The 12,020-nt window shown below is 43.8% G+C and overlaps 1 protein-coding gene across 6 annotated transcripts in view; it reads left to right on the forward strand.

Moving 5' to 3' along the window:
- dab1a (DAB adaptor protein 1a) overlaps positions 1-12,020 on the forward strand; it is a 314,427-nt gene that overhangs the window by 105,701 nt on the left and 196,706 nt on the right. The gene's annotated exons all lie outside the window — the stretch shown is intronic.

The following is a 12,020-nucleotide window of genomic DNA, read 5'->3' on the forward strand; positions in this document are numbered from 1 at the left end:
CACACACACACACACGAGCAGAGGTGCACACACATGCTGGGCTGACGTACAGCCCTGCTGCTTTGACAGGGTGGAGATGAGGTGAGGATGGATGGATAGATGAATGGATGGATAGGGGTGGAGGGAGTGAAGGTAATGGAGAGAGGTGAATGGTGCTTGGATAACGGTCGGTGACGATGGAGTCTGACACTCTCTATCCTGTTTTAGGCCTCGCTGAAGCAGAGCCGGACTGTTTATGATGAGTCTCCAGGTATGGATTTTTTACATCCTCCATAACTCTAAAGGCTATAGGACGGGGCCGCCTGCCGGGTCTTACAGTTTAAAAACCCGACAAAATATAGAGCTCAATTACCAGCTTACTGTGCAAATCTCCTAGTCGCAGAATGCTCGCTGCATCTCTCGGGTTGTTTGTGCTCTTTTTCTCAAAGCCGCCATGAACCATTCCTTTCCCTCCTCTACAGCATAAACACCAACATGGCAGACTATAATAGCCTCTATTGGAATCAGAGTGTGGCACAGACGCCGTACAGCTATGTACTGTATCAACAACTGCATAGCCTGCTCTCTTATTATTGAAAGTATAATCTAGTCGGCATGCAATTCAAATGATATTTATGCTTACCGCGCAGACCCTGTGCTGTTTCATTTGGAACTGTTGAAACTCCCCAAGTGATAGTGTATCACAGCGCAAACTACACATTCTGACTCAGCGTTATTACTCTTACAAAGGTAATTCTCTTTTCTTACATTAGTGTAAACAGGCTGCACCTGCTGCTTGTTGTATCCATATCAGTGTCGTGCTGCCGTATGGGACGCATGCAGCACTTTCAGGTGTGTTATGCAAATGTGTGAACCTGGATTAGACCAATGGGAGAGTTAGGATAGTGTAATCCTCTCTCCTGTACACTTCATTATCATATTTACACCACGGCCGTGTCCTGTCTAATAATCCCTCTGACTCAACCCATCTCGGAGAAAGAGAGAGTCAGATAGAGAGAGGGGGAGAGGGGGAGGCATCCTCGTAGCATCTCCTCACCCACTGCTTTCTCCTCTGAATGTGCTGACTCCATCAGAATACCTCACAGCTAAAGGAGAAGTCAATTAACCTGCATGCATCTCTACTCGCTCCCTCGCATGCAGCTACTACGCCTTGTTTGTGTGTCTGCGTGCAAGTGTGTGTTTGCGCGCCGAAGCTTACGCGTGTCTATTTGACTGACAGGCAGGGGCGCGCTAATCCTGTCGCCTTAGCTTGTCACCGCAGTCAGCTCGCACAAACACGGGGCGCACAAAAGCGTTGACACAGATAGTGACAAACACACAGAAGTAAGTCCATTCCACATCTTATCCAGCCGGGTTTAATTAATCATTAAAATGTGTTTCTACAGAGGGTGTTTGTTTTATGAGCTTTCCCCACGTCACACTGTTGAGTCCCGCTGCTGGCGGGCTCTGCTTTTACTGTCACATACTGGCAGAGGAACACCACTTCTCTGTGGGATAGAATTATTAGATGGTCCTCAGTCTCAGCTTGGCGTCTCTGTCTTAACTGTGACAATATGGAGAGGGAGAAAGAGAATCGGTAATAGAGACAGACAGAGCGATGGCGAGAGAGAGAGAGAGACCACAGTACGTGCCACCAGAGGTAATTAGCAGAGCAGCTGTTTGAGAGGGGGAAAGCTATAGCCGTGACACTGCAGGAAGGAGCTGGGGGAATAATTAGCCGGTAACACCCGTCAAGCTTTCACAAAGAGGAGATGTGTTATTCTACTTGGTTTCTCCACTGAGGAACGCCGGACCTCCACGCACGGTCCAACACCTACTGACTTACAGCCTGCAAATCACTCCTAGTTCAAAGGAATAGGCTGTCACATCACATCACATGTGGATGCGAGTGTGTGTGTGTGTGTGTGTCATGTATCTGCTCCATGGGCCATATTTAGAGCATGTTAATTGGGTATTGATTCTAGTGCAGTCACTAATGATGTATGACAATTTCAGGTGAGTCCGTCAGTGGAGTGCACGTTATATATGCATACAGCATTTTCAATCAAACCTCCTCAGCGGAAAGCCTCCTTCTTTTTCTTCCTATAACTCGATCAATGCACTCCCAGCATAACCAGGCTGCACAAGCATTATGCATAACATTTAATACAACAAAGCCGACATTGGCAAATGACATTTTGCTCTGCCTCTGTGCCAGAATAGATTTAAAACAGCAGGAGAGTCTGTAATTTATTCCTTTATTTGGTTATGTCTAGGTTTAAATGGGTTTTTATGAAGTCTGTATTTTTGCCCTGTAGCTGTGGATTGTGGCTTTCATTGCAGGTTGCATTGGTAGCATATACTGAACAGAACAGTGGCGATGTGGGAGAACTAACAAGAAAAGTGTTCATTTATTAGATAGTTAAAATACATGGTTGTAATTAATTAGACCCACTTTATAGACATTAATTGAATTTAAATTTCAGAGGCGCTTATTAGTGCTTGCAAAATGCTTTAAAATTATATCACTAAAGACATTGGGCCCTATTTTAATGATCTATAGCGCATGGTCTAAAGTGCATGGTGCAAGTGCAATTAGGGCCTGTCCAACTCTACTTTTGCTAGTTAAATGGCGCATAATCTGGGCGCAAAGTAAGGCGCAAGGGGCAAAGGGTTTGTATTTAATCTCTTAATTAATCATAAGTGTGTTTTGGGCGTAACAGGAATTAAACCAGAGTTTCGTCTCCAATTCTCTTTAAAAGTCAGGTGTGCCTGCTCATTGGCACATTGCTATTTAAAAGGCCTATTCAGCAAATTGGAGAAGCGAGCGGTTTTCTGCTGAGGAAATGGATGTATGTGGTCCTTGGCCGGTTGACCCTCTGTCTCCGCTGTCTCCCAATCCTCTGTCCCATCAACAACTGGTGCAGAAAGTGCTCTGTGTGAATTTCGACAGGCCAGTGTTGTCTCAGATCGCACACGGCTGTTGTGCACTCACTGGAAGCTCGGTAGATCAGCAGGTGTGAGCGCCCATGGGACACCGATAACCCAATAATGGCTTCTATCTGCCTACAGTATAATGGTACTTAATGAAAAAAAACACATGTATAACTTATAGTTCGGTGTTCGCCGCTTCAATCCTAATCGCTGCAGCTTCCTCGCCTGCCATTTTCACGAGTTTGAAATAGGTTGGTGGCCCCTCCCCTTCCGCTACGTAGCAAGGATGGCGACCGTTGAGGGTGAGAAGTGTCCAGCGTTACACACTCAACTTTTTGACCGTTTTGAGTACAACATCCAGATACTTAAGAGTGCACTGCTTTTTGCCATACTTCTTAGTGTGAAAGCACTTACTTACGCTCTGACCATCCTGCTACGTTGATATGAATGGGGATCTCCGTTCTACTCCTACTCTATTTCTTTGACGGTGACAAACTGAGCTGCTCGCACAGTAGGAATATATCATCCTCCGTCTTGGAAATTGTTTGGTTTAAACTGAATTTAAACATGTATATTTAACAGATATCATCACATTTTACAGTGTGATACCAGTTTGCATTGTGGTCTGCTGTGTACAGTTGGATTGATGTTCCTCTACAGTCACTCTGCAGTGCAGGGAGTCATCCACGAAGACCTGAATATAGAGCAGCAAATACAGTTACAGAAAGCCATTGTCATCCGTCTCCATATCTCCACTGCTGTAGCAGTAACCTGGTTATGCTGCACCTAACCACAGCCATGTCATCTCCCCAGTGTCACATCGCCTGTCTCTTCAAAAAACACTCTGAATCTCTCTTTCTCTGGGAGCTGCTGGAGTTATCAGATTAAGACCTTTGTCATGGTGAAATGGACAAAAGAATATTATTAACTGCAAAACTACAACCATCAGTATTTCTGTTTGATTTCTGGTTTGTCTCTCTGTTACAAAAATAGAAGTTGGAAAGGAAGTGAAAAATATAAAAAGTGAAAATAATTGCTGGTATGAGAGATTCATATTGTGTATTAAAAGAGCTTTTCTTACAAAATAGAATACCCATATTTTTTGTTTATAGTCATTTGTGTTTTTGAGGTAGATTTTGCTGTCTATTACAGTGTTTTCCATAGGAATGGGAATTGATACAATTTCATTTATACCGATTCCATTATTGATTGCTCTTATTGATCTGATTCTTTATCGATTCCTGAACCACTAGCAGTAGCTGCTAGTGGTTCAGGAATCACACAACATTCCTGCATCACATGGACATGCTGTGTTGATGAATGCTTCAACATATTGCTAGTATTTCCCCCCCTTGGATGAAATTGACATTTTGCAAATCATTTATTACAACTCGTACTGTTGTCGTCTACTCTTGTGAAATGCAGCCACGCTTTCGTCTTCTCCTTATTTATATAGCACCTTTCAAAACAGGGTTACAAAGTGCTTCACAAATAATACAGAATAACAAGAAACACATCAAAAACAAAGTTACACAAAAGCAAGTTTACAAAAATGAGTTTTTAGTAGTGATTGAAAAGAAATCAGTGAGGTTGCCAGACGAATTTCAACAGGAAAACTGTTCCAGAGTTTTGTGTCCCTGACAGCAAAAGCACAGTCTCCTTTAGTTTTGAGTCCATATCAGGGGGACTGTTAGTAGAGTTTTGTTGTACGATCTGAGATTACGTGCAGGAAGATACATAAAAGTTCCCAGATGTATGCTGGAGTTAGACCATGTAGCACTTGGCTAAAACGGGGGTTATGTGATCTCTTATGTTTGATCTAGTTACCAGTCTGGCTGCAGCATTTTGTATAACTTGAAGGTATGAATGTACTTTACTGTTGCTTTTGAGCGTTTTATTCTCACAACTATGGCTCTATCCCAAAAAAACCTGACACATGATACAGAGTGTGTATGGCGTTACGTCATTGTGCAACTGTCGGAAAGCATCGATAAGAGAAAACGCTAGTCAAGGAGGCATGCGATCCCAACAAATCAGACAGCGAGGAACCTTCTCAACAAGAACAGATTCTTGATTCCCCTGCCTAGTTTTCCGTAGACTCACACTTTGCAGTCAGTCTGCTCTCCTAACTTTTGAAAGGAAGCTATCATAAATTGGAGTTGGAGTTGGATGGAATACATTCTCTATAGTGGTTTTCAAAGTGGGGTCTGGGGACCTCCAGGGGTCCTTATGGGAGATCCAGGGGGTCCCCAGTAAAAAGGGGAATCATTTATTTTCCCTATAAATCCATCCATAAGTAACACAATGACAGAATGTATGACTATTTAGGTCACATTTTTCATACACTTTCTGTAATAAAACATCTAAAAGCAAAAAAATCCTATCATACGGGGGACCCTGGGACAAAATCAAATGGGGGTCTGTGGTCTAATTTGTGTCAGTTTAGGGTTCCTTGACATGAAAAAGTTTGGGAACCATTGCTCTATACTACTGTACATTGGAAAGAAACACTGTAATATAACCATCATACAGTGCATTTATTTTCTGCTCGCTAAGGTAGGCAGTATACTCCAAACAAACTTTTCGAAGGCTGTTGAGTTGCCAGTAAACTGTGTATCTGTCCAGTTCATTTAATGGTGCCCAGGTGGAGGAGGAAAAACATGGAAACATGAAAACACACGCAAGAACCCACATCACCAATCACATGACCTTGTCAAGCAATCGCAGGTGTATTGAAGGCTGTGTACAGTATGAAGCTGTGCAAAAGTTTCTAAAACTTCCACTAGCCTGCATGCATGCTCACTGTGTGGGGATAGAAATCGTTTGCTTCCTCTTCGTTACACATTTTTCCTGCGCGCCTAAAGTCAGTTTTCTTTGGAGCATACTGTCACTATGAAGATCCAAGGTTTGTCACACCCAATCCATCCTCATTCTCCCTCTCCTCCGTCTCATTCCCCGTCTGTATTGTGTATAAGTGCCTCTCCATTTCGGCATCCAGTGTAGTCATGAATAGACTCCATGGTGTGTTGGCTCTGCAAGAAAGCTTGTCAAGTTTGTGTCCACTGTGAGTCCCCTTTTTTACTGTGCTGAAGCATTTAGCAGCTGCTCTCGTTCTCCCCCCTACACTCCCTGGGAGTGGGTGAGGGTGTGTGTGTGTGTGTTTCCGCGCCCTAAGCACTCTCTACCTAGAGATTACCCTTCATTTTGCAGTGAGCCACTAGAGCTGCTGACACAGCTACTTCCTACACAGAAACTTTGCATATGTATTGACTCTGTATGTGTGTGTCTGTCCCCGTGTCTCTCTCCAGGGTAAGCTACTGTATATTGTAGATCAGCTTGCCTTTGATACTGTCGCACCCCTTCGTTTCATTCATTACTCTTCACGTTCACATGAGAGATTTTTATTTACATTGCGTCTTACTTTTATAGCTTTAGATCTGTTAAGGTTGTTCACAAGTCCTTCAGAGCGGAAGACAGTGGACATGTGTGTGTATGATTGTGTATGGATGATGCTATGGGACTGGTTTTATTCCCAGCGCTCTGAGACAGCAGTCAAACGGGTCATAAATATACAGGAGCATCTGTTTGAGGTTCATGCTCACACACACATAAACGCACTGCCCCTGCAACCGGAAGGGCGTCGGCTTTTTTTCCTCCCCTGACAACGCTGACACCTCCCAGTGGGAGCCCGCATCGTTATGGCAACTGGGACAGTTGGATTTGCATATTCATGAATACTAATGAATGTGCTGGAATGGAAATTGAATGTTAAAACTTTTTTTTTTCCCAGGGCCATATGGTGGACAGTGCTCAGGGAGGGAATTGAGTTCACTTTGAATTTGTTTATGCATGTTGTTATAGGAAGGGTGAAGGGAAGGGCTGAGGAGGGGAGCGCGTTTACTGTATACTGAGTGTTTGTGTTTGAGTCAGCTAATGATGGTTAGAGACAGAAACTTAGGGAGTCTGATGGTGGGGTCACAGCAAGTGCTTCTGAAAAGTTTTTTGGGGTTGTCTGTCTGCTTGTTGTTGCTGTCAGAAACACTGAAAACAAGAGTTGAGACGGGTCTGGAGTTCTAGCGCCGCTACTGAGAGTCTGGACCTCTAAAATTGATTGCATCCAGTGTGAGTGTGAGGGCAGAATGACCCCTGGGGGGCCACTATCTTAGTCTTGTTTTATGGATGATTGCGTCTCCTTCTTGCGCTCACTTCAACCCAGTCATGTTGCAACTTGTGATATTTTTTGTTTGAAAATTGCAGAGGGAGCAGCTTCTGATACAGCTGTTGAATTATGAAAGCAAACTGCAGGATGAGTCACACCAGAGTCGCATGAAAGATGAAACTAGCTTATGCTATCTGGCAAAGTCTCTCTCATGCAGCGAGAAGGTCAAAGGTCAAACATTTTAATAAGAAGTAAATTCTTAACTTGTATACACAAACGACTCAGTGCTTAGAAACAGGAAAGCAATCCGAGATCTTTCGCTCTAACCTTTTAATCTATCTGAAGAGACTCTTGTTTTGATCCCCTCTTGTGTTTTATCTCTCTAACACTGAACAATTCTTCTGTCTCCATCCTCCTGACTCTCTCCTCTTGTGACACTGACTACATTTACATGAATACTGATATTCCACTATTATTCAGAATTTGATACGGGTCATGTAAACAGCATATTACGTTTGGATATTATGATCTAGGTCTTGTTCCAAATGGAACATTTTCTGTTTAAGACATGTGAGATATGCGGATATTATTCAGGTTTTAGGAGCATTCTTTGGACGTGTATACAGCACATTCAGAATATGCGTCTCAATCTGGGTTTTTACGGCAGTTTGAGACGCACTGCCTTTTGCCTTGTTTACGGCCAGTTTAGTGCGTTGTACACAAACCAACAAAGCCCACATTTCTGGTCAGAAGGAGAAACACACCTACTTTTAAACATTATGGAAGACTTGGATATCAACAGGTTTTTGGTTATGCGCAAATTAGGGATGCTTTTTTTTAAAACTTTTTTTACTGAGCGATAGCCAACACTCATTATCCGACAAGATCAGTGCGTTTTAATGCAGCGGTGCTATTTTTAGTGTCCAACAAGCCGCCCAGCTGCAACAATAAGCCAATGCACAAACAGGTTTAATCCATCATTTATCGCCAGCTGCAGTGTATGAGCAAAACAGACAACTGAGTCCCCGGTTCACCCGACCGGTAGAGTTACTGTAGCAGCAACAATGCTGCGTGTATTGTCGTGGACACATGCAGCCACTCTCCCAGTACGTCTCCAGCACATCAATTAGTTTAGCTATAAGGTTGTCAGCTGTGTGTCTGCCTGGCTACTCTGTCAGGGTGTTTGTCGCCAGTGTATTGCAAGCCCGTCGTAACATTAGCGAGTGTCCGGTCAAGAGACAGAGCGTGTGTGTGTGTGTGTGAAGTTATCAGTAACATTATAGCTGTGAACGTAGCAGTAGCAGTGTGTGTACAGTTTATTTGTCGGTGAATAAATGCTACAACTCCTCAAGACCCGAGCCAAGTTCCCGTCTCTTGCTTACCAGGCACCTGCTGATTAAAGTGAAGGCGGTTAGCCCCGAAGATAGCAACACATCTGGCTCAGGCGGTGGTGCATGTGTGTGTGGGGGGGGAGGGGCGTTGCCTTGGAAGGAGCCCCGAGGGGAGAGGGGGGGGGTTTAGACGGAGCTCCTGAGGCGATGCTACTTTCAAATTATACAAGCTTTCCAACATCGTCGACCCTATCTTTAATGTTGGTTAACAGTTAAATGATTCATTATTAACATCCCTAGCACAAATATCACACTGCCGACCTTTTCAAGAAGGTGGTTGAAGGAATGAAAGAGGGAGGCTGATTTTTCACGGTCGAATAAGTCTGCCACCGGTTACATTAATCGGCGTATGCATGCATGTAAACGGGAATATTAGTAGAATATTCATTTTCATTAGCCATGCAAACAGCTTAGTGGGAATATTGTCATTTTCAGAATAAGGGCAAAAGCCGGAATATTTTGTGCATGTAAACGTAGTTACTGTAACCTCTTCCCTTCTTCCATTCTTCCTAATAATCACTGGAGCACATGCCCACCTGACACGACGAGCTCATCGCTGGCCCGGAGCTGACTGCTGCTTTTAAAAATGCCATTTACTTCAGATCACACACTCTGAATAATTGCAAAATGTTGTCACCTCCACTAAAATTATAATTGCCACCTTTCCAAACTGAACAGAATAGATGAAAGTACTCCTGCAAGCTTTCAACTGCTTAGTGCACGACACACACACACACACACACACACACACACATACATACATCCAGTACAGAGAGAGGAGTCCCTGGAGATTGTTGCTCCTCAAACAGGAGACGTTTACAAGTGTTCCATCTCATCAGGCCCCCCTCTCTCCCAGCTCTGCGCCATCACAGAGGGAGGAATACAGGTTAAGTTGTGTGAAATCACCGTGACAGCACATGCAAATTCACCACAGCCCACCCACAATGGAACCTGTCAATCTGAGGGACTGTCTCCCTCCTTCTGTATAGGTGTTCCTAATGAAAATGAACCTTTTTCTTGGTGCCATCAGGATACTAAAGTCGCTCTGCTTGAGGCTGTTCGTCTCCGGTCCATATCTCATCTAGCCAATCGTAGCCCTTGGGCCTTTTTTGCTTGTACATTTTGTTAGCTGCGTGCACCCGCATGTGTATGTATGAGCTGTAATTTGCATGTTTATGCAAACCCTGTTTTCTGAACAACAACATACAGATTCCCAAGAGCAGTTTCAGCCAGCTGAGTTCAGCCCCTCGCACGCAAGTTATATGCTTGTGTGTACGTGAACATCCTTATGTTCTTACTTACAGTATGTGCAGGATTACTTGGAACTTGCCTTTCCAAGAGAGGAATTCTTGATTTTTGGCAGAAAATCCTGCTTGTGTTTTACCTCCTCCAGTTCTAATCTCTACTCGTGATTGTCTAATCAGATGTATTTACAGATGCTCACTGGGCTTTCTGCCTTCCATCATCCTCTACATACAGTAATCTCCTTATGTTCCACCGCATCTCCTATTTATTGACTAGATCTCCTTGTGGATTTACACTTTGTCCATCTGCCTCACATGCTCCTGTATTTATTTTTATACATCTGTGATTAATATAAAATCTGTCTTTTTTTTGTCCCAACACATCGACTGCCCTCTTTGCCGTTTCTGAAAAGGTGCCAGTCAGGGGGTGGACTGTCAGCTAGAGTTTGTTCCTCGCTGTAACAGCATCCACTTTATCCACTGCAGTCAGATGGAAAGAAGTTGGATATAGGGAAACGGTGGAGAGCCGGTGCTGTAGAATAGGAGCTGCCGGGATTAATGTGGTTCCCTACAGACAGGAGATATCAGATAGAGCGCAGGAAGCTTGGACTGAAGCCGAGTGCGATGTTGCACCTATTATCACACACCGTCCCACAGTGCAGTGAGAGTCACAGCAGCTAGTCGCTGCACACGGGGACACGCTGTTTATACACAGGTGTACACATGAGCACACACTTTCTCACATACAGTGCATGCACAAAGCTACCTATTTTTATGCGTCTTATTTCTTTGAATTCTTTTGAAGAATATCAGGTATTGTATTGAATATTGGAGTCTACTACATCCTTACCAATTGCCAAACTCTCTCTGTGTGTTATGTGTGTGTGTGATTTGGGTAGGACCAAATCCCCAGCCTCCTTTATTCGCCTGTTTGGTGTTTGTTGTCACAAGCCCAATTTGCATGTTGATATCAACTCATTATGATCTTTAACTGAGTTGATTAATGTAGATTATGCGTCTTGGTTCTCCGCTACTTGCCGCAGTGGGCGCACATGTACATACACATGCATATGGGCGCACGCATGCATACAAACACGCACACTGGGATCTTAAATGAATATGTATGTCCTGCAGAGGGACAGAGAAGAAGAAAGATGAATAGTAGTGTTGTTTTACACACTGAATCGCTGTCTCTTCCAGTCACAGCAGAATGAAGTAGCACAGAGAGAAAAAAGATTGCAGAAAGGAAGGTGAAGGGGGTTACCTGTTCGCTGTAGCATTATTCACCGCATAATACATCTTTCTTTCCTGCTTTTTTTTTACTTCCTCACCTACTCCCAGCGGGACGTGCTACTTTCTTTTCTTTCTGTTTCTTTCTTCCCATGTATCTCAGCAGGGATTATCAGCTAATGTGATGAAACCAAATGAAGGCGAGTGATGGCAACACAGGGGAAGATGTCAGGATTTCAAAAGAGGAATGACCGAGAAAGCTAAACGGCTCCCTACATTTACAACAAACTTGTTGTTTAATGGCTCATAGTAATTACAGTAGATCCTGCTTTTTACTTCCTGTCTCCCTCTACAGTACCTCTCTCTCTCTCTCTCTCTCTGTGCCTATCACTTCATCTATGTGTAGATGAAGTGATAAAAAGCCGAGCCAGTCGGAGCAGAGTGAACAAGGCAGACAGAGAGCGAGAATGAGAAAGGGATGTCTGGATTTAGATGGTGTTTTTTAGGCCGCTGTGCTCTGTTACCAAGCAACAAGCAGAAAAGTCCTGAGTCACTGGCTTTCTGTGGTGAAAGCAGCTGATCTCGGCAAGGTCGAGGTGAAAGGTCAACGCAGCCCTCCTTCCAAGAAAATATTGACTCAAAGCAAATAAAGCAGGTGCAGGAGATTCACAGGAAATACTGAAAATGTTGGAGTTTGATGCCGTCTTCTGTGCTCATTTGTGAAGGTACGGTAGGGAGTGTGCATGTGTGTTTCCATGCTTTTATACATGTAATGTATACAGTATGTGCCTGATGCTTGTGTCCTTGGTGGCTATTTTGTTGTTGTGCATGCGTGCGCTGTGCATGTTTTTGTGTATATACAGTTGAAGTGACCGAGTTAACCCCGTAGTGTGTGAATCTGAATTATTCATGGTGTGAAAGCCCATGAGACCCGCTATCCTCAGTGTTACAAATGACTACCTTCCTCCCTGTACGCGGACGCAGACGTCACGCTTCAGTATCTGGATGGCGAGGGTAGTGGTTTTATGTTTATTTTATGTTCTTACAAGAGTATAAACCTCCCAAGTGCCACATATTATGCAC

The sequence above is a fragment of the Sebastes umbrosus genome, chromosome 5, assembly GCF_015220745.1.
Source record: "Sebastes umbrosus isolate fSebUmb1 chromosome 5, fSebUmb1.pri, whole genome shotgun sequence".
Taxonomy (NCBI): domain Eukaryota; kingdom Metazoa; phylum Chordata; class Actinopteri; order Perciformes; family Sebastidae; genus Sebastes; species Sebastes umbrosus.